The sequence below is a fragment of the Talpa occidentalis genome, unplaced genomic scaffold (genome assembly GCF_014898055.3).
Source record: "Talpa occidentalis isolate TD23 unplaced genomic scaffold, MPIMG_talOcc4v2.1, whole genome shotgun sequence".
NCBI classification, from domain to species: Eukaryota; Metazoa; Chordata; class Mammalia; order Eulipotyphla; family Talpidae; genus Talpa; species Talpa occidentalis.
The window spans coordinates 11,358,534-11,383,514 of NW_026555331.1; the positions used below are offsets into that span (position 1 = coordinate 11,358,534).

The 24,981-nt window shown below is 53.9% G+C and overlaps 1 long non-coding RNA gene across 7 annotated transcripts in view; it reads right to left on the reverse strand.

Moving 5' to 3' along the window:
- The window catches only part of LOC119238026 (uncharacterized), a 288,679-nt gene that overhangs the window by 158,400 nt on the left and 105,298 nt on the right, over nt 1-24,981 (reverse strand). For all 7 annotated transcript variants that reach the window (XR_008550557.1, XR_008550556.1, XR_008550555.1 and 4 more), the window contains one exon: nt 5,057-5,167. This is a non-coding gene — a long non-coding RNA (uncharacterized LOC119238026). The remainder of the gene's footprint in view (nt 1-5,056; nt 5,168-24,981) is intronic.

Consider the following 24,981-nt stretch of genomic DNA (forward strand, 5'->3'; position numbering starts at 1 on the left):
AGATTATGCCCTTCCTATCTCTGGGAGGGACAAGGTCACCTGGATACATCCAGGCTGGAAGAGGCTTTCTTTGTGGCTTGGAGGTCACCTTCCTGCAAGGTTTAATCCTCCGCTCCTTTCGCCAGCAGACTACAGGCCCGCGGCAGCCTCTGGGCCGTGCTGCCGGCCACTCCATCCCACTCAGGACTCCATCCCACTTCGACCAGGTGGATGGAAATGATGCAATGGCCGGTGCATCCTATTTGCTCGGCAAGTTTGAGTAAGAAACCGCAGAAAAACCAAGCGCTGTCAGTTCTCTCCCCACACACCTGGTCTCCAAATTCAAAATTCAAAGCATAGGCAGACTGAGCAGCAGAGCAGTCGGCCTGGTCCACACCAGCCCCCAGCCAGCTCTGCCTCGGAAGGCTCTGCTGTCTCGAAACACTTTCTTTCTTTTCAATCAACCAAGGTTCAGAAACCCACGGGTCTCTCCTTGGGCCACACAGCAAAAAAAGGGCAGCGGACCTCAGAGGTCAGGCCCTGTGCCTCTGCGTCTTGCTGGGTCCGCTGTGAAATCTGGGTTTGGTGAAGGGTGAAAAAATGAATGACAGGGTAGTGCGGTCATTCCCTTGCAGCCAGTCCTCCCTGGGGCTCAGCAGCAGAGAGACTATAGAGCAGGAGCTCCAAAGCCAAGGCTCCTTGGGGGACAAGAGCGAGCTGACATTCAGATGAGCCAGGATGAGCACCCCCCAACCTTCCGGGGGGTCTATGATTCAGGTGGTTCGGGGTCTCTTCCTCACCGGGCAGGGACTGCACGTGAACAGGACACAGCCTCTGGGCAGCAGCGAACCCACCAGCAAAAGGGTGCAATATGCCGTGTCGAGCATGGGCAGGGACAGTGGGGCTCCAGAGCACAGCTGGGGGCAGCAAAAGTCCCTGGTCCCTCTGAAGGGAGGTGGCAGTGCCTGGGAAGGGGAGGGTGGCCCTCGAGGCAGCCAAGTGTGCATGAGCCCTGGGTATAAGCCCGAGTGGTCGGCAATGGGGTGCGGCAGGTGGGGAAGGCTAAGGAGCCCTGGGAAGTGCCACAACCACACACTGTTGGTCCCTCTGTCCTAGAGCCTCCGAGATGCACCAGCCCACCCCTGGCTCGCGTGTAGGTGTTCCTGGCCCACTGCCCAGCCCTGCAGGGGACGTGGAATTCACAGATGAAAACAGAGCACCGGACTCCCCGGAAAGCTTTTCAGAGTCCTTTGCCCAGGAGAGGGTCCCCTTACAAAGGGGCTGGACCTCAGCCACAAGTCCAGGGAGAGCTGAAGCCGACTTCATCCACTTAACTCAATTTGCGGGGCCCAGAAGGCCGCTAACGAGCAGTCTGTGCCCTCAGAGTCATCGATCCCACTTTCCAAATCAAGTTACCAAATGGGTCTTAAAACGGCTTCAAAGGGCCGGGCCGCCTGCGAGCGAGGGGCACCCAGGCGGCCAGATGGTCCCGTCCTCCCGCCCCGCACCATGGGCCGCCGGGGCAGGGCTGGCCGCCTCTGTCTCCATGTGGGGCCCTCCTGCCCCCAAATGCCGGATGCCCCAGAACGGAACTTGGGTCACCATTTTAAAAAATGCAAAACCCCGGCACAGCTGTGGCAGAAAAACCAGAGTCAGGGTGGCAATTGCATGCCCGCCCGGCCCACAGAGCCCTCCCGACACCATCTGATAAGCTGGACCAGTGAGAGTGAGCAGCAGGCTGCGCGGCTGCAGGGCCCAGGCTGCAGGATGTCGAGGAGGAAAGCGGAGACTCTGCTCACCAGCACCACGGACCCGCCAGCAACACGGGTCTGAGTCCGGCGCCACCGGGCCCGACGCCTCCAACTCACTGCTGATGCCAGTCGCTCGGACTTGGTGTGGTCTCGGGCATGCCACACGCACACGCTGGCCTCAGTTTCGCTACCTGCACATTGGGCAATCTTGTCCCCAAAGGGGGCCGTTCTTGGGTTGAAGAGGGCGCTTGCGGGACAGGCGGCGGTGGGGTCATAAAGAGAACGGCGTGTAAAGCCTCCCTGCAGTCATGGGCAGACGGACCGGAGGGACTTGCTAGCTCAACCCCGTTAAGCAAGTTGTGCGTATTCCCGAGCATACAACCACACCCCTGGACAGACGAGGCCCCAGGAGCGAAGACGTCCCATCCAGGCGCATGCTGTGGGTCTGTGGGGTCCACATGCAGGGAGTTAGCATTCTGGACACAGAATCACACTCCAAGGGCAACCCAAAGTCAGTGGGGTGGGGGCCTGGGTGGGGGGAGGGAGGGAGCCCTGGTGTCAGTGAGCCCTGAACAGAGGTTGTGCGGGCCGTGTGCTCCAGGGCTGGTTCAGAAAGGCAAAGGCTCAAGGAAAGGCGGGGGCAAGGGGAAGGTCCCCAAGAATAAGAGGGTTCGTGGGTCTCCAAGTGGGAGATGGCCCCACTTCATGCTCACGTCCAGAGCTGGGCTGGTGCTGCCTCGGGCTTGGGGATGCAAGGGGGCACTTCCGGGCAGCTGGGGGCCGGGAACAGGAGCTGCGGACTGGACAGTGAGCCAGATGGAAGGCAGGAAGCAAAGAGGGACATGCATGACCCCCCTCAGCCAGATCAGAAGACCATAATTTTTTAAATATCTAATGATCAAGAGTATATCAGGATGTTCCCATAAATATTATACTACCAAAATCATAATGCCAATAAATGACTTTCAAAATTTCAGCGAAGATTTACTATAGACCAGATACTATTACGTTGACTTTTGGACGTCAACAGCTGAACAATGGAATTTCAGAGGGTTCAAGTTAATATTTTAAGCGCTTTACATGCACCAGGTCACTTAACCCTGACAGCACCCTTGTGAAGGATGGTGGGCAAAATAATGTCCCCCCGCCAAAATAAAGATGTCCACATCCTAATTCTGTAGCAGTGTCGTCTAAAAGGGGAGGCTCCATGTTCCCTGTGGCACCCAAAGAAGGGAGGAGCTGAGCGGTGAGAAGCTAACAGGGAAAAGAGCTGCAGGAGGCGGTGGGGCAGAAGCGCGTGTGCAGAAGAAGTCGTGTTTGCGTCTCGGCCTGGCCTTGCACAGGGACTTGGGGGACGTGGAAGGAGATATTTGGGGGAGATGTGTTTGAGAGGCCCATCTTGACTCGTATTTTGATTTTGCTCTCTTCATTCCAGACTTGCCCGGCCCCTTCTGCCCCATCCCCATGGGTCCCCACCAGAAAGCACCTTAGGTTGAGCTTTCGGGCCTCAGTGTCCCTGCTTTGGGTCAACCCTGTTTGGCTGAGCACTCGTATTTTATTTGGAAACTGTTTTTTATTCTTCTCTCTTCACTTGTATTTTATTTGGAAACTGTTTTTCTTTCTTCTCTCTGTTGCACACTGATTCTGTTAAAGTCCTTTTCTATGGGAGGTCTTAAGCACTAAGAGTATGTTTTGTCTTCATGAGCTGGGGGCAGACCCATTTAGGGCATGCGAGGTTTGAGGTCCTGGGGTCCCCTTCAGTGTGTCCAGTAACAATTCCAGGGAACCAGGCGCACGCTACCTCCTATGACAAGGGGAACTTTGCAGATGTCATTTAGATTAAGGACCTGGAGGTGGGGCTTGCTCTGGATTGCCAGTGGGCCTAATCTAATCACAGGAGTCCTTCAAATCAGAGGGTCTCTCCCACCACACCCTCCCCTCCCGCAGGGGTTAGAGATGAGAAGGCGGGGGGAGAAAATATTGGAATCATGTAGGGACTCAACCCGTCCCAGCTGGATCTGGCCATGGAGGGAGGAGGCTCTGGAAACTGGACACAGCTATCCACGGACAGCCAGCAAGGAGCGGGAACCTCGGTCCTGCTGCTACCAGGAAGGGGACTTGCCAGCGCCCAGAATGAGCACGGAAACAGATCCTCTCCCTAGCATGGCCAAAAAGAGCAGAGCTGCAGGTGCCCTGCTCAGCCCAGGGAGGCCGTGTCGGGCATCTGACCCACAGAGCACGCCGCCGTCCTATAAAGAGCTTCACAATGTGTGTTGGGTGAGCGCTAAGCTGTGGTCATGTGTTCGGGGCAGCCTCGGGAAGTGAATATGCTGTGTCGTGAAAGGCATTCGCAGTCACACTTAGGGTTCAGCCGAGAGTCCAAGTGTCAGTGCCCAGCCCCACAGGCAACAAGGCGCAAAGCAGGGCCCCGACAGCAGCAGGGGCCTCTGGCCTGCTCAGCCTCGGGGGGTGAGATCCAAATCCCCTTCCCAGATGGCAACACGGAGCTTGCCTTTTGCACTTACTGTACCTGGAGTTTAACATCTTAAAGACACGGTTATTATTTTAAATACCTAAAACTGATTCTTAAAAAGAATTATTAAAAAAAAAAAAACTGTTATAATTACACCGTATCTCAGGAAACTAAGAGAAGAGTCCTGCCCTTCCCCCTCCTGGGGAGACCAGACGTGGCACTTCCACCCTGAGTAATGTAATTAAAGTACTGAAATGCTTTCACCGTGGTGGAAGTGGCTGATGAAGAGCTGCTTTCCCCAGGGGACGACGACTGTCCCACTCCCTGGGTCTGTCTCCAAGGTCATGTTCCCCTTGACCTTCACAAATGCAAGATTTGCACAGCAGGCGGAACTCCAACCTGTTTGCTCAGGCCTAGATATTTTGAATATCACTCCCAAGAGGGAAATGCAAGCTGTGATGCCACCAGTTAGGAGCTGCTGGACTTAACCACTAGAAAGGAAAAGGACAATATAAGCGAGGAATGCACAGACCTACACTTTGACCTTGAGCCAGCCTGTACTGTCTCCAGCAGCATGCGGCCTTGGGCAAGTTCTTTCCCTTCTCCAGATCTGTGTCCTTCGAGGTAAAGTGCAAACCTCTGGAGGACTGACCACCTGCTCTATACCTCTAGGAAGAGGCCCCCTAGACTCTGGCCCCGCTTAGCAGGACTCCACCATGACAGGTGTGCACTGCGGGCACCAGCACCGGGCACCTTGGGACACGGCTCTGAGGAGCGTGCTCAGCGCTAGCCCCCAAATGCCGCCTTCCAGCCACAGGGCCCCCCTGCCGCCCTCAGCCTTACGCTGTCTCACCAGTTTGTGAAGATGTGTGCTGTTCGCTGGAGCAACTTCCCTTCCCAGATCAGGGTGTAGGCGAGGGGCAGCAGCACCGGTGAACACCCTGGCATCATGGACTCTTAATACCTGTTGGTTAAAGAGAAGGCAGGAGGGAAGGGTCACTGAGCTGCCAAAACACACCAGCGCTTTGCTCCTCCATCACCAGGAAGCCTGGGTAGACAGGACAATGACGCAAGAAGATAGCACAGCAAACCTGACCTCACAGACCAAAAAAAAAAAAAACAGAAAAGAGAGGCGGGTTTGGCAACAGCAGGCAGCCCCTAGTCACTCAACCCCAGGCAGTCTCAGCTGCTCACCCACAAAATGGGCCTCATGCCTGCCCTGTCTACCTCTCTGTGGCAGGACCATGCAAGGAAGCTGTTTGAGGTGATATGTTGCATCTAGAAGGTGCATTCCATATATCTTCCAGGCAGAGATACCAGGATGTCCTACAAAAGTCCTACAAATGCCCAATGGCCAGTATATAAAGCTAGACTGGGATTTTCTTTCATTTCTAAGGAAGCTCAACCCATTCCCAGCTTGGCAGCTTTGAATGCAAACGGCTCTTACTTTTTTCTTTAAACATTTGGGGAAAAAAAGTCAGAACCCCAAAGGAATCTTCCATTTAACCTCTCAGGAATTGGGATTCCAGGGAGCTTTCAAATAGATGTGTTTTTGGAGGCCATGGATACAGCCATGAGTAAGGTCCTTCGTTCACAACCGGGCCCCTCAGAACCATGAAAGTTACTCATTTTCACCCTGAACACTGGAAAGGAGTCCGCATGTCCAAGAAGAAATAGCAGGTGATTGGGCTCCTCCGTCCAAGGATGGAACTCAGAGGCCTGTAGCCACAGGCAGCCACAGACTTGCCTGGAAAGTGCTGAGATTCTGCACTTTGCTCACAACTCTCATTCCAGCTGAGCAGGCCAGGGAGGCTGATGGAAGGGAGAATGAGAGCCCCAGACCCCACATCCACCCCTAAGCAAAGACATGTCACACCCTAAACACCCCAAAGGGGTTCCTTGAGGAGGTTACTTTGGTGTTTGGAGGCTTCCGCCTGGCGTGGAAGAGACCTGTCCCGGGAGAACCAGGACGAGGCCCGAGAGGAGAAGCAGCAGGACCCAGCTCTCCTGCGCTGGCCCTGGGCAGGCTCTGGGCTGGATGGAGCATATAAAAGGTCATGACCTGGGTGACAGAGCTATCTGGGTCCCAAATCCGGCTGTCGCTCTCTCAGTGAGTGACACTAGAAGGACCCCTTCCCTCTGGAGCTTCAGGTCCATGCTATGGGCACAAGGACCTTGTCCCATGCTCAGGACCATGATGTCCGCGGCACAGCTACGCGCTCGGGATGTGGTAGCTCCTTGCTCTGCTATCTCAGGCACTTGCCAAGGCCGAGAGCTGCCCGCAAGCAACTGGGCTGAGCCGGACAGCAAAGACCATCTCAGGACTGCCGCCTGCAAGCCTCTGCGACCCCACGTGAAATGGGGCAGGGGCTGGACTCCTGGCCAGCACATCCTTTCCTGGCAAGACTCCCCAGGGGGCACGGCTGACCCCATGGGGTGACCCTCAGGCGCCTCCTTTATGGACGGGGTCCAACTAAAGACAAGCAGGGATCCAAAAAGAAAGGGCAGTTCTGGGGGGCAGGTGGTCTGCAGAGGGAAGAGCTGTGCCAGGTCACAAAGAAGACTGTGATCCCAGGTAGGCCGGGGAGAAAACGCTACTGAGGCTGCCTTCAGGGGGGCTCCCTCGACAATGCCCAGGGCCCCTCACCTGGAGGCAGCCTCGCCCCACATACTGCCTAGTGGTGCTGACTGCCTTCCCTGGCCCCCAAGGGTAGCTCCAGGGCACGGAGACCTGGCCAGTGCCCAACGCCAGCAGGAGGCAAGTCATGTTGAGCCCGGCCAGCCTCGAGACAGCCATAGGAAGCCAGGGCCACACCCAGCACAGCCTTCCTCCTTTCTGAGAAAGACCAGCAAAGCAAAACAAAGGCAGGGGCTGCCAGGGTGGGGAGCTCCTCACTGCAGAGGAAGGTTCTGGCGGGGGCTCAGTTGGACTTCAGCCTTCTCAGAGAAACAATGTCTGCCCAGAGCTCACCCCAGATCGCTGGGGAACTCCAGCCTCCTCCGCCTAATCTTCTGCCCTACTGACACCTTTCAGAATCAGTCGGCACCCCATGAGTCACCCCAGGCCTTGTCAAGCCCCCCATAACCAAAATCGTCCTAGAAGGCAAGGCGGTGGGGGTGGTGCCTTGTGCTGAGGTCACTTCGCAGACCACAAGCCTTTGGTGGAGGTTCACAATGACCCCGAGGGGCAGGCACATCACATCTCCCCATTTGACTATCCCCCCATTTGTCAGGTAGAAACCCGAGGTTCAGCAAGGTTAAGTGGCCGCCTCCAGTGCTGCACCCAGTCACACCCTGTGCCCCCGGCGGCCCCTGGCCTTCCCCGGTCTGTGCAGACTCCTGAGTTTAAATGTGACCCTGACATTCTCCAACTGCATGATCTCGGGCCCGGGCTCACTTCCTCCTCGACACAGAAGGCCACTGCCCACTCGCTCTGGTGGCCGGCCCAGGGAGGATGGACTTCAACACCCACCCCGGGGCCTGGTGCGGCAGATACCAGAAATGGCAGTGCCTGGTGGGCGTGTAAGCAGATGAGGCAGACAGACACTTGGGCAGACAGGCAGACTCACCAACGTGGCCTCTCTCAAAAGCCAATGAATTAACCTTCAGAAACAAATAGCCAGAAACACCTTAGACACTCACTGCATGGGGGAGCAGCCAGCACAGAGGGGAAGCCATTTTCTTCCTTCCCAAGGGAGGAGCAGCTTAAAAGGAAGAGCAAAGGCAGGAGGGCCTGGCTGGATACCGCAGCATCCAGGGGCAGCTATGGGACAAAGCTATTTTCACCCCAACCCCATCTGGCCCAGGGAGAACACATACGCAGTAGCCGGTTGGCATCAACAGTGCCCCAACACTAGGTTCTTGGCAAACCATTGACAAGTAAACCTCAGCCCCGACCTCAAGGGATATCTACACCCCAAGAACAAAATCTTAATCCTGCTGGAAAGGGACTAAGGGAAGTTCAAGGGAAGACTGCAGAGGTGAAGGAAGCTACACCAGAGGCAGTCGGGACATCTCCAGCCCAGATGGCGAGAGAAATGCCCACTGACTTTACTGGCCACAGGCTACTGGGGGGCCTCTGAGCGAAGGCGGCCAGCACTCCCGTTGCCCTTAGAAGGCTCGTTCCTGGGAGCGCTCAGCCAACCCCCCTCCACCCGGAGCCCAGGCCTTCCTGGGGAGGAAGGGGCACAGAGTGAAGGGCTCTAAGGGCCTGATCGCTCGGGGTGCCCCCGTACAACCACCAGAATGGGCCGTCTGCTTCACGGCCCTTTGCCAAGTAGATGGAAAGAGTTGTGAAACCACAGATCTCACACTCTACACTGTGCACGCCCTGTGGGACAAGCCCTCTCAAGTCCCCCTTTCTCACCCCTCATCCCCTGCTCGTCACTGCCAAGACGGGGCAGAGGAAGGAGGGAAATCTAAATCCCATTCTTGGCTCAGGGCACACCGTTAGGAAGGGGGGAGGAGCTGCAGCAGGGCTGCGCCACCACCTGCACCCAGGTCACTCAACCCAGGGGCGCCTCCCACCATGCCAGACCCCTGGCCGCTGGCACTGGCAGCAACTGGTGGGCTGGGTGCATGCCAGGCCCAGGGGGACACCAGCGCTGCTCCCCATGTCCCTTCCCATCAACAGCCACAGTCATAAAGGCCAGGCCATCCGTGGTGGTGTTCCTGGGAATCTAGAGAACCTTCAAGAGAGGAAGCCCCGGGATGTGGCGGGAGGAGGAAACGGGTCTAGGGGCAATGCCAAGTTTCCCGGAGGAAATGAGTAACCCGTCGCCAGGCACTGACACACCGCCTGCGAGGAAGTGCATCGTCTGGGGACCGCCGGGCCCTTACGTAAGGAGCACCCCTCGCGCTCTGGACCTGGCCGTATTTGGGGATTGGCAAAAACATCTGATGCGCACCTCCAGCCAGGGTAAACACTGGCTTTATTAGGGTGGTGCGGAGCGCGGACTACTGGAGTCTGGCTTGGCTGCGCTCCAGGCATGAAATGGACCCGGAGTCTAGGGGGTGCAATTTGGGTTGTTCACTCTCTCCCTCTGCCCCCCATATACAAGTGGTCCCGAGGCTTGGGGTGCATGGGGGCCAGCACCTCCTGGCTGCATGATCTGGGTGAGCTGTTCAACTGCTCTGGGGCTTGGCTGCCTTAACTCAAGCTGCTTGGAAATACTTGCACCTGAATCTCGACAGCTGAGGCAGGCCAGGGACTGTACCCCCATAGGCTCAAGGTGACATCTCTGTGACACGCCACACACGTATGTAAGCCTGTGCATGTGCACATTCTGAAAAGCGAGGAGAGAGAAGGGTTAAGTTCCCAGACTTAAGTACATTTAAAAGTCAGAATTCTCCACTACAGGGATTTCCCCCCTATTGGTTTGTTAATCGAAGAATTATTACTATTGGTGCTAGAGTGCCTTTTTTAATGAGATGCAGATACAACATTGCACCACTTCCAGGTGAACCGTGCAATGATGCCAGACCTGGAAATAGTGCCAGGTGGTCACCACGATGTCCAGTCACCACCGCCCAGCGCGGGGCCATCACTGAGAGTGAGGAACGTCTCGTTCTCACACCCATTCAAGCTTCACCAGCCATGCACAGTCAAGCATTCCGGGCGGTCATCACACCTTCGCCAAATCCCTCAATCTGGAAGGTTTCTCCATCTTTCTTCAACTCTCAAGAGTGAGCTGGACTCTTGGGAAGATTACAGGGCACTGTTTTGCATAGCCTGTCCCTCCATTTCGGCTGACCTGATATTTCTCGTGCTTAGATCCATATTATGCTTTTTTTTTTTTTTTTTTTTTTTGCATAACTGCAAAGCAAGAGCTGGTTGGAAGTTTGTGTGGAAGGAAGTAAATCAGCTACATCAACTGTGGTGATAACCTTCACCCAAACGCTTCTCCCTGGGGGAGGGCAAGGGAGGGTCGTGTTGAGGACTCAAGGAAGGAATGAGGAACCTGCAGCCCAGGGCTTCTACGCAGCCAGGGAGATATTGGCATCTTCACTCACCCCAACTTTGCTTACAAATAAAAAAGAAGAGCATCAGTTCAGCTTAAAAAGGCCTTTCATGCAATGCCAGGCCTCTCCCTTTCCCACCCCCGCCTCTGCTGCAAAGTACAATACCTATGTTTATCTGGCTTCTAAGAAGGGTCTATTAAAATAGTTGAGGATTTTCCCCTCCTAACCCTGGCATGCTGGCTCCCAGCGGCCGCGCGGCCACAGGCAGTGAAGTGCAAAGGCAGCGCACAATTATGGCTTTTACAAACACAGGCATCTCTCCTGAGGTTGGAAGTCGCATCACTTGAAAGGCTGACTTTCTTCAAACTTCCAGGAACTGAGTGGCCTGGAGCCCGTCTATTTAAAGGTCAGCCCAACCCTGCTGTATTTGGAGGACTGCCGCGAACACGAGCTTCTCCTCGGCCCCTCCACCGCCACCGCAGCGGCCCAGGCTGCAAGCAGCGCTGTGTCCCTTCAAAGGGAGCAGGAGGCAAACCAGAGACAGGGCAGAGCCAGAGGGAGACGGGACACGAGAAGAGACCAGATGATCCCTTACCCACTGGCCACGCACCTTCTGGGCCACAGCAGTGGGTGCCTGTGGCTAAAAGGTCAACGCCTCCTGGCTGATCCCAGGAAGCAATAATCATATTTTGGAATTGAGCCTAGATCCTAATTTTCAGGGACATGATGGTGCTTTATGTTCAGGCTAACCCGGCTCTCTGGGGCGGAGCTCTGGCAGGGGCAGATGGAGGGCAGGTAGCAGGAGGTACCCCAGATAAGGTGACCGTGCCCCCCACTAGTCACATACAGGACCTTCTGAATGTATTTACCCTTGGCCTGGTGTTACCACGTCCTGCTCAGCTCTGCACTTACTTTATTTTATGTGCTTGCTGGGTATTTGCTTAACTCTTCCAGCTGCTGGCCAAGCTGAAGGGCACCAGCTATGAAGCACTAATAATGTGCACAGGACTCTAGGGGGTGGGCAGGTGGCACAGTGCACCAGGCAGTCACCCCATATTCACAAAGCCAGCAACAGTAAAGGAGAGAAACTTTACAGATCCTACACATCCAGTAAGCAATGGGAGCCAGGCTGGCTTCCTGGAGGAGGTGGCATGTGGTCATCACCCTCACTAGGACTCACTGAGAAAAGGAAGAGTAACCAAGGAAGAAAGAACAATGTAAACAAAAAAAAAGTGACACCCCAAAGGGCCTGGGTGGGTGATAACCAACAAGGCAGATGCCCCAGGTGAGAGCGGAAAACCAGGAGACCTTGGGGACATCTTCCCAGCCTCTGTGTACTGAGAGGCGATTCTGTGACAGCTGCTACACTCCGCCCCCAGCCAAGTCACTCTGGTCCTCGAAACAATACTGAGAAACAGAAATGATATGAGGAGTTCACATGAGCAGCCCTGAGGTCAGCCACGGGCTCCAGGCTCAGATGGGCCCCAAGGCAATCTGGAGCTCAATTCTCTTCCCTTTCTGCTGAATTTCACACAGAAAAGGATGCTCACTGGGGGTGACAGGAGGGAAAGAGGAAGCGGCGGGAGGCGGGAGGAAAGAAGCGGCACACAGCCAGGACCGTGATTCAGGGCCCACGCTTCTGCGTGTTGCATTAGCCTGAGAAGGCTCTGCAACCAAAACTGACAAAACAACCGCCAGGAAGCCCCAGCACAGAATCTCCAAGACAAAACGCCCTCAGAGGGGACCCAGAAAAGGGGCCTGGTTACCAGCCAGTGTCTGGGAGTGAGCTCCCCAGAAACAGATGCTGAGAAGGAAATTCTCACTGGCGTGTTTCCTGGGAGTGTGCTCAGGACAGAGCCAGCGAGGGGCGCAGGGCAGGCAGGGGAGGGCTCCACAAGAACTCGGACCTCAGCTTGTCTCACAGGAGCTCTGGAGCATGAACGGGACCCTAGCGACCCCATTAGAAGCAAGGGGGCTGGTCTTTTGTACCCCTGAGTCAGCAGCAGCTGGGGGCAGGGGGCGGTGAGCCACTTCCTGGAGGAGGCAGATCTCCAGAGAGGGGTCTGTGAACTTTAGCAGCCCACATTTCAGCAGCTGGGGGGTGAGTATGCAGGTCCAGTAAATGGGACCCACGGGAGGCCATTGACTGCGTCCACAACAATTAGTCATAATTAAATGACTGAGCGATGACCAGGAATGATAGCAGCCCCCATTAATTAACATTTCCTGCAGAGACCAAGTCAGACGGGCCTGCGCTAAATCAGTCTCATACTGAGAGGGTGGGAAAGCACCAAGCCGAGCAAGAGACCTGGACACCCTCACGACGGCCAAGGGAAGGGCACTTGGGAGGGCCACATCTTCTCTGCTCCTCTCCTGAAGGGCACCGCCCTGGAAAGCCAATGAGGTGGGCTGAGAACACAAACGCATCCCCCAAAACAATCCAGCAGGACAAGCTACATTAAATGTGTAGATCGATCCAAGAGATCACGAAGTCGGGGTCTCCCACGAACTCAGGGCCTGATGCACAGTTCAGGTTAAATAAAAATTGAACGCATCTGAACCTCCACCGCATGCTTCGAGCGACCCTCTCACACCTCTCCCAGCATGGTGGACTTGTGTTTGTGAAAGAGGCTTTCCCTCGTCACAAGATATCAGATTGACTATATCTTTTTTTTTTATTTTTTTTTTTCATAGAGGCATGTTTTATTTATTTGTTTGTTTGTTTTGTTTATACATGCACTGGGTACAGTCAGAAGCGCGGGAGGGTGAGAGAATTCACCAGAGCCAGAGCAGGGAGCAGAACAGGCAGAAGGACCGAAGTACACTGCTGAGGGGAGCAGCGGGCGGCAGGAGAGGTCTGCGCGCCATGTGGGACCCTCCTCTGGTGGCTGGGGAGCAGCTGGGGATCGAACCCACGCTGCAGAGGCCGCGGGCAGCTTCGCAACCCAGCGCTCAACCACTGCGCCACCGGGGAGGCCCTATTTATTTATTTATACAAGCACTGGGTACAGTCAGAAGTGCGGGAGGGCGAGAGAATTCACCAGAGCCAGAGCAGGGAGCAGAGGAGGCAGAAGGACCGAAGCACACTGCTGAGAGGAGCAGCAGGCGGCAGGAGAGGTCTGCGCGCCATGTGGGACCCTCTTCCGGTGGCCAGGGAGCAGCCGGGGATCGAACCGGCACTGCAGAGGCTGACTGGTTGCTTTGCAACCCAGTGCTCAACCACTGCACCACCAGGGAGGCCCCAGATTGGCTATATCTTGATCTTTTTCAAAAGGAAGCTATTTTTGCTATCTCCACATGCCCCCACCCACACAAACAGTGGAACACTATGCAGGCATAAAAAGGGAATGAAGCTGTAATACACATTGCAGGGTCCATGGATAAAACTTGGAAACATTATGCAAAATGAAAGCAGCCAATCACAAAGACCACACAATGAAACCCCTTATACGAAATGTCCAGAATAGACAAAACTACAGAAACACAAAGTAGATTAGTGGTTCCCTAGGGCTGGGGGAATTGGGGAGGCGGGGACAGGGCAGCTAGTGACTACAGGGCATGTTTTGGATAGCAAAAACAATGCATTTAAGAAGATTATAGTGGTGGCAGCCCAGCCCCTTGAGTAAATTAAAACCATTGAAATGTACAATTCAACTGGGTGACTCTTAGAATGTGTGAATCATATCTCAGCAAGTCTGTTGTCATTATTAAGAAAAATATGAAAGGAAGAGCTTTGCTGTTCTATGAAGGAAAGACAGCACTGCCACCACCATGGAGCCCAGCCTCGGGCACCGGTGTCAGCAGGGAACTTCTGGACGAGCGTGCCAGGTCTGAACTCTACGAACAGACATGTGTGCCCAAACACGCCCCCCAAGATCAGGGAATTCACCGCCACCTGACAGTGAAAGGGCTTTCAGAACTGCCCCAGCCCCAGGCCCCAACCCTCACAGTCCACCACAGCCACCAGAGGGGCCTCGAGGCGGACAGCCAGGAACTCTTATTTTGTCTCCTGCCCAGAGCGATTCCTAAACAGTGGGAGTTAAATATTTATAAAGCAGTCACTGTTTGTTTAATGTTCAATCTGTACTTGCGAAGCCTGATGCGGGGAAATGCAGAAGTGACAGCTGATTATACAACAGGAGGCGCAGCGCGCGGGCGCCTGACACAGGCCGGCCTGGCCTCCCTCTGCTCCCCATGTCCAGCAGGCACAGGCCAGAAGGGGCCTCCATGTTGAATCTCTCGTCTTCATCCCCCAATAAGACATAACAGCCCATTTCACCCAAGACCACAGTTCTCCTGGCTCTGAACAAGCAAAGAATGGTTTCTACACAGCGGGGTTGGTGGGAAGACCCCACTGCACAGAAAGGGGGCCTGCAGATCTGGATGGTGAGAAGTGGGCACGTAGGGGAGGTGTCGCCAGAAAGGGCCCCCTTGCGCTCATCCAGGCACGTTGGGTATCAGCTCTCAATCTGAACATGGGGCACTGATGGAAAATGTTGGGGCTCAAGCCACAAGGCCTCACACCCGGTTTCACATGCCCTGACTCAGCTTCCTCCACTGTAAACGCCCCCCTGCTTCACAGCATGTCAGCTGGTACTGGCCAGCACTGTTACCATTATGCAGGGGCAACAGCAGCCCTGCTGCGCCCTCATGAAGCTGTGGCCGTGCCCCAGCCAGTCACCTGCCCCGGCCCCAGTACAGGCCCAGTAGGTGGGGAGGTGACCCCTGGGTCTCCTTTGGGAGCCTGGACGCCTCTGGAAGAGGCCAGTGCACGGGGCTGCCCTGGGGACCAGCTGTGCCAGAATCCCCACCCCGCCCTCCCCATTTTTTCTAGGAATTCCCACCCATCCTGTTTTCACCAGCTTGTCCAGAAATAAAGGCAGAGGGAGGGCCCAGGCTGAGTAAAGGCCAGAGGCTGGGCCCCAGCCAGCTAGGCGCCCTCCCTTCTCCCCACGGTGTGGACGGCACAAGCCAGGGGACACAGAGAGAGGCAAGGCTGCCTTCCTCAGGGGCTCCCTGGGCAGGTAGATAGGAGAGGCCAGGGGCACAGGACTGCATGCAGAAGACCCAGACAGAAGCCACGACAGGAAGGCTCAGTTATTGAGAGCAAGTTGGTTTGTGCAGGGAGTGGGGGTTCTCTTGAAAAAGGAAGCCAAGAAGCATACATGTGAAATATTTAATGTTTGTAATCACCTGTGATGATCTATATTACCAACATGTAACATACAGTTAGAATGATACATATAAAAGGTTCGTCTGTCATAGAAAACTGGAAGTCGTCATTTTAAAGTGTGCTCTGATGCCGAGAATTTTTAATTTCAGAATTAGATTTACCACAAAGATGGTGAATCTTTGTGGACTTTTTCATTACTAAACTGAGGTCTTTCAAACAGGATTAAAACCTACGTCCAATGGTGGCAGAAAACAAGATTTAGTTTCCATGATATGCCTAATAATGTTTAATGACAGCACATCATTCCCTTTGAAATTCATTTTGATTGGTGAATGTGTCTAAAGCTCGACAGTGTCATTTCCTTTGGGAGGCGCACAGTGTATAGACACACATTGATTTTCCTTTTTATTAGACTTTCTTCAAGTGAAACACTGTGCTTTGGTGTCTTGTAATTGTCTGCATGCCAGTGTGTGACGACGCCTTCCCATGCTCGCCAAGCATAGTCTGTTAAGTTCCTTCCTGGCAAGCTCTCGCCTGGGCTGATATCTGACAAGCAAGCGAGCTTCTGCAGCTCTGACAGGCCACTTCCCACTTGGTAAAGGAGTGAGTGGCTACAGGTTTATGCGTCCGCTTTGCCCCTCCTGACATGTTCCTTTTGGAGGTCTGCTGTGACAGGCTCTCATTGTGCTAAGAGAACCCCGCCCCTCAAAACTCCTTTAAATTTAGTTTGAATGTACTTTCTCTCCAACTTTTTGCATTAAGGACCTCCTTCTCTATCAAGCTTTATCCATGCATTTATCATTGTCAGTAAAGATGAGTGGCAAAATTATCACGGAGGAATATTAAAACTCAATGTTTTAATACTTCTAGATTCATGTTCTATTATTCTTCATGGAAGCTTTAATAAAGAGTGTCAGTGAGTCAGCAAAATAATAATAATAATAATAATAATAATAAACATAAAGTGTGCTCTGAGTGCCAGGCAGCACAAGGAAAGAACCCCAGGCTTTTCATGGCAGGTTTTTCATGAAATAGCAACTTCTTTCACGCCCCGTCAGTTGGAGAGTCACTTTGCAAGAGACCTTTTTGGGCTTCCTTAATTTTCATCTCTTCATTTTTTTTTTAATTATTAAATTTTAAAGTCACTTTCTTTTGATTTGCCTAGAAGGCCATCGTCTTCTCTTCCTCTTGTCCACTCCTTACTGCTCCAATTCGGCCAGCCTTGCTCAGGGCCATGGAAATACCCACCTCTGCTCTGTTGTTCCCACTGCAGATGCATTACAGGCGTGTCCCTACAAGGCCAGGACTTGCGTCCTCCTTGCTGGCCACTCACAGCATCCCATCAACGTGTCCCACTGTCATGTCACTGACAAGGCGGCAACTGTGAAAGGGCAGACGTGCCAGTGTTTTATTCCAGTTGCATTTTTACTGGTCAATCAAGAGCAAGGGTCCTTCGCTGGCCCTGATTGGAGATACAGATTGCCTTTCTTGCAAAATAACACACTGATGATTCAATGTCGACAATTACTGCTTTCCATTTTTTAAAGTAGGAAGAAAGTCATCTGCAAATCATATGGAATACAGATTCCCCCACTCCCTTTTTTAATAGCATTTTTGCCCCTAAGTAACTTGAGGCATTTTTTTTTTTAAAGCAAATCAACATCATCCATTCTTTCCAAAATACTAAACCTAGTTTTCATGCAGCAAGTCCTGTTTTATACTCAGTTTTCATCAGGGTATGTGCTATCTGATTACCAGTACGCCTCACTTTGGCCAGCACACACAGACACAGTGATAAAGTCTTCTGGGAGCACCTAGATCAATGGCTGACATTTAACGAGTATTGACGATGTGCCAAGAAATACTATTCTCAGCCTTTATATGTATTAATTCATTTCATGTTCACAATTACCCTAAAAGGCAGGTTCTAGTGTAAGTCTGATTTCACAGATGAAGCCAACAGACACAGGGAGGTTATCTAACTTGCTCAAGGCCACACAGCAAGTCAGGGGCAGAACTACGACTGTGGGGAACTAGGCCCTCCATAGGCCCCAGCCCAAGAGCCTGCCGTGAGCCCCGAGGCTCCCCTGCTTTGCTACACTGAGCGTGGGCAGCAGCAATTCATCCAGCCTGGGAGCCAAATGGAGGTCAGTTAAGAGTTTCTGCTGCTCTAGCCCTGGACTGACAGATGTTTACAAGGTCTGGCAATCAGTAAATGACTTATTATTGTCGGATGTGGGTGGGCTGGATGTTGGCGATGGGTTTATTAGTGACTATTTTCATGTTATGATGACTTCTGCTTCCCTGGGCAATCTGTCTGCGGGAACCCAGATAGGGAGGACCCTGGACTTCTGAGCGGCTGGAGCTTAGGAGCAGAGCAAGAGATGAGGTTGGGTTAAGAGTGAACAGCGTGTGTGTCAGACCAAGGGTTCTGGATTTAACCTTGTCTATTGGTGCTTCTTCATGTTCAGTGACTGGCCTGTGACTGCCCCTGAAAGCAGCGTGAGATTCTGAGGACTTCCTGCCGTGGCACACAGGGCAGAGCCAGAGAAAAGGGGAGAAAAGCCAGGTTAGGGGGTGTACAGGTGAGGTCGGAGGGCTTTCTCTTCATTTTCTGGACGTGCACACTGATGGGTCAATCCATATCTGTAACAGGTAAGGCCCACAGGGGATGCAAACCAAGCCAGACAGCTCTCCTGGGAGAATGGAGAAGACGACGATCTCCAGGCTGAGTCAAGTGGCCTTTCCCCGGCCCGGGGCCTGATCTCCGACAGAGTCTGAGAGCCGACTGCCAAGGGAAGGAGCAGACGCCTCAGACAACTCCACAAAGGAGGAAGAAACAAGCTTCCTCCTGAAACCCTGACCAACTGAAAGCCCTGCTGAAGAAATCAGCTTTCCAGACCGAGAGCTGAGCTAAGAAGAGGAATGGCTTTGCTACCCACAGCTGCTCCAAGTGCTAGAAGTCACTTCTCTGTTTCTCAAAAAGTGAGCACCAGGGAGCATAGTCCGGCTCCTTGGCTGCTGAAAAGACACCACGCTCGAGGTGCAGGCTTGACGGCAGCTCAGATGCCACCAAGTGTGGCGAGGGGTGGTCTGAAAAATCACACACACAAATGCCCCTGGGGCTTCCCTGCACCCCCATGGGGCGGGGTGCCAGCAGGCACTGGGCATGTCCTTCCCAAGAGCCAGGCGGACACTGTCCCCGATAACTTCATCCTGACGCAGGTCACTTGAAAGCAGGGGAAGCAGAGGCATGGGGAGGTTTCAGAGCACACATAACCCAGGCCTCCCAGCTCAGGGAAATGCTTAACCCTCTAGAGGAGAGGCGAAGAGGGCACGGCAGCTGCCTGCGTCAGACAGCTCTCCTGGGAGAACAGACTCTCCTGGGAGAACAGGGAAGACCCCCGATCTCCAGGCTCTGAGTCAAGTGGCCTTTTCCCGGCCCGGGGCCAGATCTCCCGACAGAGTCTGAGAGCCGACTGCCACGGAAGGGGCAGATCCTGCGGTCACCTCCACAAAGGAGGAAGAAAGAAACAAGCTTCCTCCTGAAACCCTGACCAACTGAAAGCGCTGCTGAAGAATCAACTTTCCAGTTCGAGAGCTAAGAAGAGGAATGGCCGTCATCTCTCTAAAGGACCTATTCCATCAAGAGGGCCAGGAGGAAGAAACCCCTGCGGAAGCGCCCACGACTCGGCAGAAAGAAGAACTAGAACTGCCAGCTCCATCTTTCAGGGGTGGTGAGTGTCCCGTCAGCAGAGGTATTCAAGGGTGGACTAGACAGACAATGGCCAGGCTGCTACAGCTCCTCTTGGGGTGGCTGGACAGGATGCACTGGGCATCTGTGAATGAACCACACCTTCAGCATCCGCTGGGCGCATGAGGAGTGTGCTGGGGAAAGCTGGATAACCAAGTGCTCCCAATTTGAGTCACGTAAGTCTGTTCGCTCACACACAGAGATGCAGATGCTCTCCCTCTGCAAAGCTAGACCAGCTGCATGGGTGGCAGAAGCTGAGCGTTCCTTCTTCATGGAACCATCAGTTGGTCACAACAGAGGACCTACTACGTGCAGATTCTGTGTGGGGATGAAGACCGCATGTGCCCAGTCCTAGATGGCTAGTGCACACAGCAGAGGGTCAAGGGCATGCTATAGGGTGGAACACCCCTGACGGCTTAACTGGGCTCTGGACCATGCACAGGACAAGCAGTGAAGCCACTAGGGTTGGGGGCAGTGTTCCCACTGACAAGGGGGGGACACAGGGCAGAGGGGATAAACAGCCCCGTGTTCACACAGTGAGAAGCCGGCTGCTCACTTCCAAAGGACACTGTTCCCAGAGGACCCCAAGGGCAGTGACCCACAATCTGACGCCAGTGGGAACCTCCCTCCACCAGGAAGGTCAGAACAGCAGCCTCCACACCTCCATCCAGAGCCTGCAAGGGCCGTCCCATCTGTGTCCTTTATATTTTACCATTGGCCTAATTCAGTTCCGGTGCCCACCCCGGATGGAGCCAATGACAGGCCGGGCTTTGATAGCGGAGATGAAAGGCGGTGTGGCAGGGTGCATGGGGTCCGGACAAATGTCAACTGCTTTCATCAGAAAACCCAAAATTACCCACTCTTACATGCAGTCTTTCATCTCCTCCAGGGCAAGCAGAGGCTGCTTATTAGAAAAGTTGACTTATGCACCATCGCCCCGGTGGGGGGTGGGAGGGTAGGGCCCATGCCACTGTCACCCTCAGAATCACTGCACAGCCTTGCTTAGGGGCAGCCGGACAGCCGGAAACACAGGCTCCACTCACGCGGCTCTTCAACACAGGACACGGACTAGCCAGCCAGCCGGAGCAGAGGTGGGTCCAAGTTAGAAGCCACCACGACTCAGGGAGGGTGCTGCCACCGCCCCACGTGCCCAAGCCGGCTGCAGGAGCCCCACCCCCGGCCCCGCCCCGACAGCCTGCGGGGCCCAGGCCACAGAGCTCCAGGCTACAGGCCTAAGCACAGCGACTAAGCGCAGGGACAATGATGGGAGGGCGGGCCAACCAGTTCCTCCCTTCTTTTTTTCCTCTCTACAGCAAAGCCCACAATTGAGAACTCCACTGTCAAAAATTCCTGTGGCTGCAAGAGCCTCTTGAGGTCCTTGACAGTGTCCCTCCCCCACATCAAGGCAGTCCTTGTCGCAGAAGGCAAACTCATCTTAGAGAATTTTGCTGGTCTCCTTAGTTGCAGGGAGAATGGGCTGCACCTTTCTAATCACGATGCGCACTGCATTGGGTTTTCCTGAGTCCAATATCCACGTCCATTCATGAGGGTAGGCACTTACACCAAGGGCCCTGTTTTAATCTTCTCTGAATATTTAGGACCTAGCATAACACCTAGTCCAGAGGCCGCTTAGTAAATGTGGGTGAGTGGGTGGACAGAAGATCAATAGGGAGGGGGATAAATAGGTGGGTGGGTGGGGTAGATGGGGGAGAGGATAAACAGGTTGGTGGGTCAAAGGGTGGGTGGGTGAGTGGATAAATAGATGGGTGGATCAATGGGTGGGTAGGTGAATAGAGGAATGCACAGGTGGGTGGTGGGTGGCAGGATGTGTAGATGGGTAAGTGGATAAATGGGCGGTGGGTAAGTGGATAGATGGGATGAAGAAAATGGAGAGACAGGAGGTTGCACTCTGGGGTTATCAACATGCCCATGGCAAAGAACTGGAATCATGGAACTTGCGGGCTACATGAGACTCGGGTGCTCTAAGTCTCACCCCGACTCCTTCTCTGAAGCCAGCTGCCTTGTCCAAGGTCACATGGCTGAGGATGAGCAAATCCAAGCCTCCATAGCCTCAGTCACAATTACTGGTGATCCACCTGCCATCAGAAGCAAAACGACACTCAGCGTGAGGTATGTGTGAAGTGGCCCTGCCAGTGCCTCTGACAGGTAAAGCTTCAGCTGGATGCTCCTAAAAAATGACAGAATCAAGAAGAAGAGAGATGCATGAGGAGGGGTTCAGGGCTCCTGCCATTACAAGGCAACCCACCAGGAACCCAGCCCTCTGCTTCTGCCTTGGGGCACATGCCTCACAGTGAGCTGAGGATTAAGTGGAGTGTCTTGATCTTCCTCCACCATGTCTTGCTGCAGTAACTCCTAGTATTCAAGGAAAAGCAACTAAAATCCAGGAACCAAAATGAAACTGCCTGCCTCCAGCTTGGTCATAGAGAATACAGACAAATCAAGCAGCAGTTATTTCCTGCTGTCCTCCCCTGCACAGGCATCCTGGACCTACAGGAGACAACTACCAGACTTAGTCCTGGACCAAGCCCACAATTCAGCCCTGTCACTGTCCATTCATTCTCCTGGGCCTGCATATGCACAGATCATTGCTTGGCAGTGGCTGCATGTCCTTGTGCTAGATTTTGGAGTCTGGGTATGTTTGGTGCTGAGTATGCAGGAAACTTGAATTTGATCTGAGGAGCAATCATTCCTTCCCTATTGGCCGGGCTCTCCCACCCTCAGAGCACGTGCCCAGGGACAGATGTGTCCTATCCTCACAACCTCCCTGGGGGAGGCATCTACATGTGCCCACGCTCTCCCATGCACTTCTAGCACTCGGAGGAGATGCAGGTAGTGTCATCCATAATCACACAGCCGGAGAGCAGTAGCGCAAACCCTCATCTCCGAGGTTTTCTTTGGACTACAAGTCTTTGCCGCCTAAGAGGGATGTGAGGAGTCTGTGCTGGAAAAAGATCCCTGTAGGTGGGTGGCCAAAGTGGACTGGCCTGCAAAGGACTTGGCTCTGGGGAAGAAAAGGGCAGACAGCTAAGAAAGGACCGAGAGGTACTCCTGGCAGCAGCGCGGCGCACCAGGGCTTAGCACCGTTCCTGAGGCGAGCCCAGAATCGAAGGCAAAGCACAACAGAACAAAGCCTCTGTGTTGCCGAGGACGAGTGTGGCATGCGAGCCAGAGCAGGTCGGAGGCAGACAAGCCCCAGCTCTGGTTCCGTCTGTGTCACCATAAACTGTGTGTCCAAACTGAGCCTCTGTGTTCCCAGCCACACCACGGGCACAGCCACCTCTGCAGGAGTCAGCGGGAACACATGGCATAAAGCCAGCGCTGCACCTCTCCGCTGTCCACCCCATGGGAGCCGCCAGGCCACCATGCCTGTCTTTTAGCTGAGATGAAAGTTGCCTAAAATTAACCATTTTAATGTCCACAGCATGTTCTCCATTCACGGTATTGTGCAATCATGACCTCGAGTTCCGGAAGACTGTCACTACCCCAAAATAAAACCTCACACCCACTGCTTCCTGGCCCCCCCCCCCCAGCAAGCGCTGATGTGCATTCCTCCTGATGTGCATTCCTCCTGATCTGCATTTACCTACTCTAGATTACTGCAAAGGGAATCATACAATACGCGGCCCTCAATGCCTCCTTTCTCTCACCTAACAGAATGCTTGGGAGGCTCATCCAAGGTGTAGCATGTATCGATACGGCATTCCTTCCATGGCCTTTTCATCCCTTGTCATGTGGTGTGTATACAGACACATCATGGGAGGTACATTCCACAACAGAAGCTCACGTGTGTCCATTACATATGGTCTATCTTACGTAGAACGATGTACAGCACGAATCCTATATGCAATGCTCACGATTTTATATATGTATATACTGCAAACCCCTCCTTTTGTTTATCCGTTCATGTCGTCCACTCATGGACACTTGCGATGCTTCCAACGTCTACCATGAAGAGTGCTGCTATGAACATCTGAGTCAAGTTTCTGTGGGAATGTATGAATCCGTTTCTTGGATGTCCCCCTGGGAGTGGAAGTGCTGGGTCATCCAGCTATTCTATATTAACTTCATGAGGCGCCACCAAGCTGTTTTCCATGTTACTATTCCACCAGCGAGTGTTCCAGTTTCCCAACATCTCCACCAGCACTTGTCATTTTCTGTTCCTGTTTTTCATTCCAGCCACGCCAGCAGGTACACAAGACATCTGTGTCTGGATGTTCACTGCCCTAAGACTAGTGATCTGGGTCCTTTTCTTGAGCCTGCTGGCCATTGGTGTCTCTCCTCTGGAGAAAAGCACACGTAAGCCCTTTGCCCATGTTTTAATGGGGCTGTGGGTCTTCTTGTCGTGGAGTCCTCTGCTACTTTTGAGCATGGCTGTGGCAACCCCCAGACTGCCTTTCGAGCAGTGCTCTGCTGGTGTCGGGGTGAGGATGCTGGGCTGCAGGATCTGGGCAGCGGCCCAGAGCAGACAAACAGCCCGGTGAGTGACCCCAGGACCTTCCCTCAGAGAGGCTGCAGGAGGCTCTGGAGAACGTCAGGGAGAACCAAGACGTGATTAAAACAGGCTGGGGAGGCAGGTCTGTGGGATGCTAGGGGAGCAGAGGGCAGAAGAGATGGGCTTGGAGCAGCTTAGGAGATGACTGTGAGGCATCAGCGGCAGCTGTTTTCCATTTCCCCAGCAGATAGAGAGAAGGAAATGTGCCCAGCAGGGGACCAGCAGGAGGAAGTGCTTCCGGACTGGACGGCTTTATGAGGCCCTGAACCTGGCAGAGTCTGCCAACACCTGGCATGGAATAGAGACCACCCATGGGGGAGACTGGCCCTATCCAATGAGCAAGTCGAGTCCCAACAGCGTCTCAAGCTGCTGTCCCCACCAAATACCTTCACCAGAGCTCAGTCACAGGGCCCAGCATTCATCCGATACCACCAGGCACCTACCAGGCCGAGCTCAGTGGATAGCATTTGCAAGCTGGCCCAGGTGCAGGGGGAAAGCCAGGAGTCAGGGCAGACACAGAGAGGACACCATGCGTGACCCTGAAGGGGTCATAGCTGAGAAGGGACACTCTGGGGATGCCACCCCCAAACCAATAGGAAGCACAAGTTCTATGGGGATGTCTGTGGGGAAAGGTGATATGATCTGCACCTACAGGTTATCAAGAAAGAGGGGAGGATCTAAGAGGAAGCCCTTGTTTGCAGCCAGTGAGCCTGAGTTCAGTTATAATGTCACCAGGTACTAATGGTTGAATTCTGGAAGGTTCCTTAACCATTCAGAGTCTTTCCCCATCTACCACATAGGGAGATTCACACTTCTCCAGTAGGACGGTGGAGGCATAACACAGCCACCCGCCAGCTCCTGAAGCTTCCTATCGTCCCCAGGGGCACTCCCAGCAGATGCTTCAGGCAGGGGCTTGCAGCCTCGCCCTGGGTTCGGATCCCCACTTGGCCAGTGACTTGCTGGGGGATCTTTGGCAAGCAACTGAGCTCTGATCCTGAACCTCAATTTCCTCGCCTGTCAAAGGGACTGGGCAGATTAGCACCTCCCATGTAGGGTGGTTGTGTGCACCGCAAGAGGTCGACAGGTAAACCACCAAGGAGATACCTGGGAAGGGCGAGACACATAGCCTCTGTTGCTATTACACGGGCAGCAGTAAAGTCTCCTCCCTGAGCTGTTGGGCAGATTCTGCACCCATTCTAAATGGCAGTTCTAAAGGCTCGCCCTTCAGGGCTGCAGAAGCTTCAAGTGGTGGGACTGTCAGAGCCTGAGCTTCCCCTCCTAAGTGAAGGGACCTGCCAGAGCTCCCCTGGGGAGGAGTGTTGGAATCCAGGTCTCCACAGAGGCCGTTACCCTCCCTGCTTCCTCTCCTAACTTGCC